The sequence below is a fragment of the Hylobates moloch genome, unplaced genomic scaffold (genome assembly GCF_009828535.3).
Source record: "Hylobates moloch isolate HMO894 unplaced genomic scaffold, HMol_V3 SCAFFOLD_19, whole genome shotgun sequence".
Lineage (NCBI taxonomy): Eukaryota > Metazoa > Chordata > Mammalia > Primates > Hylobatidae > Hylobates > Hylobates moloch.
In genome coordinates, this window is record NW_026652294.1 from 26626966 (window position 1) to 26633621 (window position 6656).

The 6656-nt window shown below is 49.5% G+C and overlaps 1 long non-coding RNA gene across 1 annotated transcript; it reads right to left on the reverse strand.

Annotated features, from left to right (window-relative positions):
• Nucleotides 1-1422: 1422 nt before the first annotated feature.
• On the reverse strand, nucleotides 1423-2521 carry LOC116459056 (uncharacterized). The gene is made up of 2 exons (XR_004245457.2): nucleotides 2409-2521; nucleotides 1423-1749 (listed from the first exon to the last, which is right to left on the reverse strand). It is a non-coding gene; the product is annotated as an uncharacterized LOC116459056 (long non-coding RNA).
• Between the last annotated feature and the right edge of the window lie 4135 nt (nucleotides 2522-6656).

Consider the following 6656-nt stretch of genomic DNA (forward strand, 5'->3'; position numbering starts at 1 on the left):
GCGCCAGGTTGAGGAGCCCAGGGGAAGAGAGGAAGTCCTGACCCTATCTGATTCAGAATCAGGGAGGCAAAGGCAGATCTCCCACGGCAGGGCTAGCAGGGCGAGTCACTGCCCTCGCCAGAGCTTCAGTTTCCACATCTGCAAAGTGGAGATTCCCAGATGGCAGTGAGGAGCGCTGGAGAACATGAGTGCAAGAGGGCTTCGTGCATTGCAAAGTGCTGCATTCGTGTGTGACGGCTTATTGTCACTTAACCGTTAAAAGCAGCGATGACGGTGATGACAGTAATGGTTGTCTCTGTCAATCGAGCCACATGAATGTGCTCTGGAAGCTTGGCATCTTTTCAGTCCGGCATTTCCTTTTCTTAATCATCCTGGAGAGACTTGGTAGACGGTTGTGTAAATTACCCACTAGCCTAACTCTTCATATTTCATATCATGCTGTGGGTTGGGCACCTGATGGACCCATAAGTATCTCATTATACTTGCAAAGTAATTACTGCCAGAGCCTAGCATCAGCGGCATTAAGGGACCAGCTAAAGGGAGCGGGAGGTGCCTCTGAGTTCCTCCACAACAGTGATTCCTTCTTAATTGTAGCCTTAGAACAAGATAACAGGGGAATTACTAAAGGCAAAGCAGTTTATAAGCAGCACGAGAAAGCAAAACACACAGAAGCACCAAGTTGAATCCTTCTTGTTGATCTGGTAGAAGAAACTTGGAGGGAAGGTTCCAGAAGGTCTCATAGAGTGGTGGTATTTGACCAGAAAGCTGCCTGTTTTTTTTTTATTCCTAAAGGACATCTATTCTACTGTACAGAGGAAGTCTGTGGCATGTGTCAGAAGTGCCTGGGCCGCCCAGGGTCCTAGCAGGACCCGTTTTAACATGCAGGTGGGCATTGAGTGGAGGGTGCCAGGGCCCATCCAGCCAACCCAGCCAACCCAGCTAACTAGAATTCGAGGAGGTAAGCCAGCCTTTCCAAAGTTCTGAAGTTTGTCCAGGTGAAAAAACACCTGGAAATCAAGGTTTTTTCCTAAAATTGTAATATGAAAATTTTCAAATATACAGCCGAGTTGAAAGAATTTCATGGTGAATTACCAGGGCACCTTCCACCTAGATTCTGCCACTGACATTTTATGAGATTGAGTTGCATTTTGAAGAAATGACAATATGATGAGATAATAAATACAAATAAGAAACTTATAGTTTCTTGTAGGCTTGTGTTCAAATCCAGCCACTTACTAGCTGTGTGGCCTTGGGCACATTGCTTAATGTCTCAGAGCCTTGGTTTTCTCTACAATGAAATGAAAATAAGGACACATACTTCGCAGGAGTGATTGTTAGGATGAAAGGGGATGATTACATAAAACAGTGCAAGAACTGCTACACAGGAGGTCCTCCATAAATAGTACTGTCATGACACACACACCCAAAGGGATAGTCTTCATTCAGTTAGATGCCACATTTTATTAAAATCTTGTGTGGACAAGCAGTGAAACCTCAGAGGAATTTATAAAGAATAATTGGAGGCGCTTCCGTGTGACTTGGCTTCATCCGGACCGGATGACTTCTGGGTGCCAGCAACAGTTCCCCATTTCCATTCACGTTTCCCCACATCATTCATGCCAAAGAGGTGGGTTCCAAGAGGCCATCCGTCTTCATCCTGGACATAGAATGAGACGGGAACTCACTCTTGACAGAGTTTTGAAGCCTCAGAGAAGAAACGGAGCCACTGTAGACCTTTTGAAATACGGCCTGTGAGAAGCACGGTGACAGTCACCATTACTCCCAATAATCACGTTACTCTTTGTGGGAAAAAAGACCTACTGTGTGCCAGGAAGGCTTCGGTAATCCTCTCCAACACACACACATTCTCTCACACATGCTCACATGTGTGCATGTGCGCACACACACACACCGCACACACACACACACACCACACACACACGCTTCCTCCTCAGCCCCTCTGCCATGCCCAGCCCAGTGCCATCTTCTCCCACAAGGATGCCGGTCTCATCTCCTGAAATGAGGTTGCAGTGAGCCGAGATTGAGACACTGCACTCCAGCCTGGGTGACAGAGTGAGACTCCATATAACCTCTGCCTCCTGGGTGCAAGCGCTTCTTGTGCCTCAGCCTCGCGAGTAGCTGGGATTACAAGTGCGTACCACCACACCCAGCTAATATTTTTTGCATTTTTTAGTAGAGACGGGGTTTCGTCCTGTTGGCCAGGCTGGTCTTGGACTCCCAACCTCAGGTGATCTGCCCGCCTTGGCCTCCCAAAGTGCTGGGATTACAGGCCTGAGCCACTGCACCCGGCCTGATCTCAGTCTTTAAGAGAGCGCCAGACCATCTGTGGCCACTGCTTCCCGGGGACTTGCCAGAAGGGAGGTGCAGGGCACAGGGAAATAACCCACCTCTATCTGACAGCTTCAATGGTATCGAACGTCCTCAGTGGCAGCACGCAGCACAGAAGCTGAGGTGTGGCTGCATTCCATTTGGAGAATTCCACTGTGATTCATGGTGTCAGCTGCAAGTTCAAGGTGTCACGATTTAATTATTAAACATCATGAGGCATTAGGAGGCTTGGGCACGCACTGATAAGTGATCCATTTCTAACACAGCTGGTTTATTACTGTTTGTGGCAGCTCCTGCACGAATTGGTGTCCATTAACTAAGCAATGGTATTATAATTACGCATTTAAATTATGTATGGGAAGGGTGTCAGTGGTAGAAGTCAGACTGCAGTGATTACTTTGAGTCATCAGACCTCCTGGATGTAGTCTCTCTGCAGATGCTGTAACTCCGGCTTGTTTTCTGCTCATTTTCTGCAGACATGTAGAATCCACTGCTAGGGTCCACTGAGCTGTCTTCTGGGTGGTTTTTGGTGCTGCAGGAGATAAACACATGTGTCTTCCTGGTTGGACCCAGTTGATGCACTAACCTAATTCTGTCCTTTGCTTGCCCTGATCTCCATAGCCTGCTTCTTCCTGGAAATTTGCTTCTTCTTCTTCTTCTTTTTTTTTGAGATGGGATCTTGCTCTGTCGCCCAGGCTGGAGTGCAGTGGTATGATCTCAGCTCACTACAGTCTCTGCCTCCCGGGGGTTCAAACGATTCTCTCTGCCTCAGCCTCCCTTGTAGTGTGGATTATAGGCACCCCCCACCATGCCTAGCTAATTTTTGTATTTTTAGTAGAGATGGGTTTTCACCATGTTGGCCAGGCTGGTCTCGAACTCCTGACCTCAGGTGACCCACCCACCTCGGCCTCCCAAAGTGCTGGGGCTACGGGCGTGAGCCACCGTGCCCGGCCAGAAATGTGCTTCTTTAGAGGAAAGCACTGTTAATCCTACCTCCTTGATCTGGTTTCTAAGACCTTATATAAACTGGGCCCGTTAGTCTTTGCTCCCTGATATGATCTGATGCCATCTGGTCTCATTCCTTCCGTCCCATCTTGTTCATTCATTGGTTCACTCATTCATTCACTCACTTTGCACCCTCCCTCTGGTGAATCAGTTCCCCTCTGTCCTCCCCACTCTGTCCAGTCCTCCCCTAGGCTGCCAGATTACTTTTCCAAAACTCCGATCTGATGGAGGCCCTCTTGGTCCCAGATCCTGCAAGGGCTGCCTTCAAGGGCTCCTGCACCAACCTCGTGGTGTGGCTATGTGACATAACAAGAAACATTTACTTCTATTTGGTCTCTTTCCGGGTTCCTGACACAAAGCTCCTAATCCCTTGTCTTTGGTCTAATGAGGTGACTCTCAGTGGCTCCTGGGTGGGGTTGGGGTCTGAGCACCAGAAAGACCCCAGATTCGACTAGGAGCCTGGAGCTTTCAGCTCCACCCCCACCCTCCAGGAAAGGGAGAGGGGCTGGAGATTGAGCTAATAATCCATCACGCGTATGTGATGAAGCCTCCATAAAAATCCCTGAACTACAGGATCCAGAGAGCTTCCGGGCTGGTGGACACATCCGCATGCTGGGAGGGTGGCGCCCCCCCAACTCCATGGGGACAGAAGCTCCTGTGCTCGGGCCCTACTAGAGCTCACCCTGTGTGCCTCTTCGTCTGCCTGTTCATCTGTGTCATCAATAATGTCCTTTACAATAAACCTATACATGTAACCAAAGTGTTTCTCTGAGTTCTGTGAGCCATTTTAGCCAATTACCAAACCTGAGGAGGGGGTTCTGGGGACCCCTGATGCGTAGCCAAGTCAGACGGAAGTGTGGGTAACCTGAGCACCCAATCCTTGCAACTGACATCTGAAGTAGGGACGGTCCTGCAGGACGGAGCCCGTATCCTCTGGGGACTGTGCTAACTCTGGGTGGCCAGCATCAGAATTGAACTGAAGTGTATAGGACGCCCAGACGGTGTCTGCAGAGAACTGGCCGGGCATGGTGGCTCATGCCTGTAATCCCAGCACTTTGGGAAACCGAGATGGGTGGATCACCTGAGGTCAGGAGTTGGAGACCAACCTGGCCAACATGGTGAAACCCCATCTCTACTAAAAAAATACAAAAATTAGCCAGGCGAGATGGTGGGTGCCTGTAATCCCAGCTACTCAGGAGGCTGAGGCAGGAGAATCGCTTGAACCTGGGAGATGGAGTTTGCAGTGAGCCAAGATCGCGCCATTGCACTCCAGCCTGGGCGACAGAACGAGACTCCGTCTCAAAAAAAAAAAAAAAAAGCGAGACAGACAGGGGGGGGAGGTGAGGGGGCTCTGGGAGGGGGAAGAGGTGGGTGCCCCTTGTGGAGCTAAGAACGGGGGAGTGGCAGGGGGCACAAGGTCACAGAACTAGGCTGAGGAAGAAGGGGTTGCCTGGAGGGTGGGACCCAGAAGCTATTGAAATGTTGCAGCAGAAATGGCCATCCAACACCCCTGCTAAAGTCCTCGGTGGGTAACAGTCAAGTCCTAACATCCAACATGGGAAATCTACATAGTTAGCAGAGCCAAATATGACAGCAACATGAGCCAGCCACTTTGAACCTGACACTTTATTGTCACGTGAGACTGTAGCTCTCTGAGTCCCACGCCCTGGCCACCTTGTCCTGGTTCCTGCACCTGTGAGGGTGGGTTATTCAAGTCAGCCTGTGGAGTACACAGTGCTCCTGATCATTCCTAAAAGGCAACACCCTTTTCTGCATTTCTTGCAGGCAAAGTCAGACGGATCTGGGAAGAAATCTTCAGATTCCCCAGAAAGTACCCTCTTGAACATCCTTTCCTGTGCGTACACAGCAGGTGCTTAATTCTTGCTCTAGGGAGCAGAGCCCGCCCCAGTGTGAAGAGTGGCTTTGCACACAAGAAACTATTTCTCCATTGTCTTCCTAGATTAGAGAGGTCCCCAGTTGAAACTGCTTCCCCTGAGCCTTCGGTATTAGAAACTGGTAAAACCCTTCCAGAAGCATCTCCCTGGAAACTTGAGCACCTCAACCCCCAAACCCAGATCCCAGCAGAGAAAGCCTTTGGCATCCCAGGACCGAATGCTAATGGCATTGAGGTCAGGGTGAATCCACTCTGGCCTGTGGTGATGGTGACTTACTGTTGAGAACCTTAGCGTTTTGGGTGAACAAGAAGAAATCTAGTCCAGCATGATTATTCCAATTGGGATTGAGGAGCACTGGGCATTCTCCACATTCCAGTCTTCTTCAGTTCCGTGGGGTTAAGAGGGGGCTGATTTTTTTCTTTCTGTGCCACAAAAACTTGGCAGCAATGACTACCTAGGGTAAAACGAGAACGCTTACTAGGTCGGTCTGTGGCTTTCCTGCTAGCTTTCCTGTTTGTCATACGACAGTGAGACCAATGCCAGCTCATCATGGCACAGAGAGCTTTGGATGATCTTTGCAGCTGGATGTGAGGCCCAGCTTGGTGGGCTAACACCCTGGAGAATGGGTACCTTGGGTGTTCAGTGAGAGGCATGGTAGGAGTGGGGTAGGGGTGAGAGGAGAGAGGCACGCGGAGCTCAGAGGTAGAAGCACAGCCTGTTTCTAATAGACATTAAAAAGAAAGGACACTTCTGGCCGGGCGCTGTGGCTCACTCCTGTAATCCCAGCACTTTGGGAGGCCGAGGCAGACGGATCACCTGAGGTCAGGAGTTCAAGACCAGCCTGGGCAACATGGTGAAACCCCATCTCTACTAAAAATATAAAAATTAGCCAGGCGTGATGGTATGCACCTGTAATTCCAGCTACTTGGGAGGCTGAGGCAGAAGAATCACTTGAACCCCGGGAGGCAGAAGCTGCAGTGAGCCGAGATCGTGCCATTGCACTCCAGCCTGGGTGACAGAGTGAGACTCCGTCTCAAAAAAAGAAAAACAAACAAACAAACAAACAAACCCAAAATGTGGTCTGTTCATACAATGGAATATCATTCAGCCCTAAAAAGGAAGGAAATTCGGACACAGACCACAAGATGGATAAACCTTGAGGACATTGTGCTCAGTGAAATAAGAGTCTCAGTCACAAAAGGACGAATACTATATGATTCCACTCAGATGAGGAATCTGGAGGAGTCAAATTCATAGAGACAGGAAGCATTCATAGAATGGTGGGTTCCAGAGCCTGGGGCGACGGGGATGGAGAGCTGGTATTTAATGGGGACTTAGGGAAAATGAGAAAAGTTCCGGAGGTGAATGGTGGTGAAGGCTGTACCACGATATGAATGAACGTAGTGC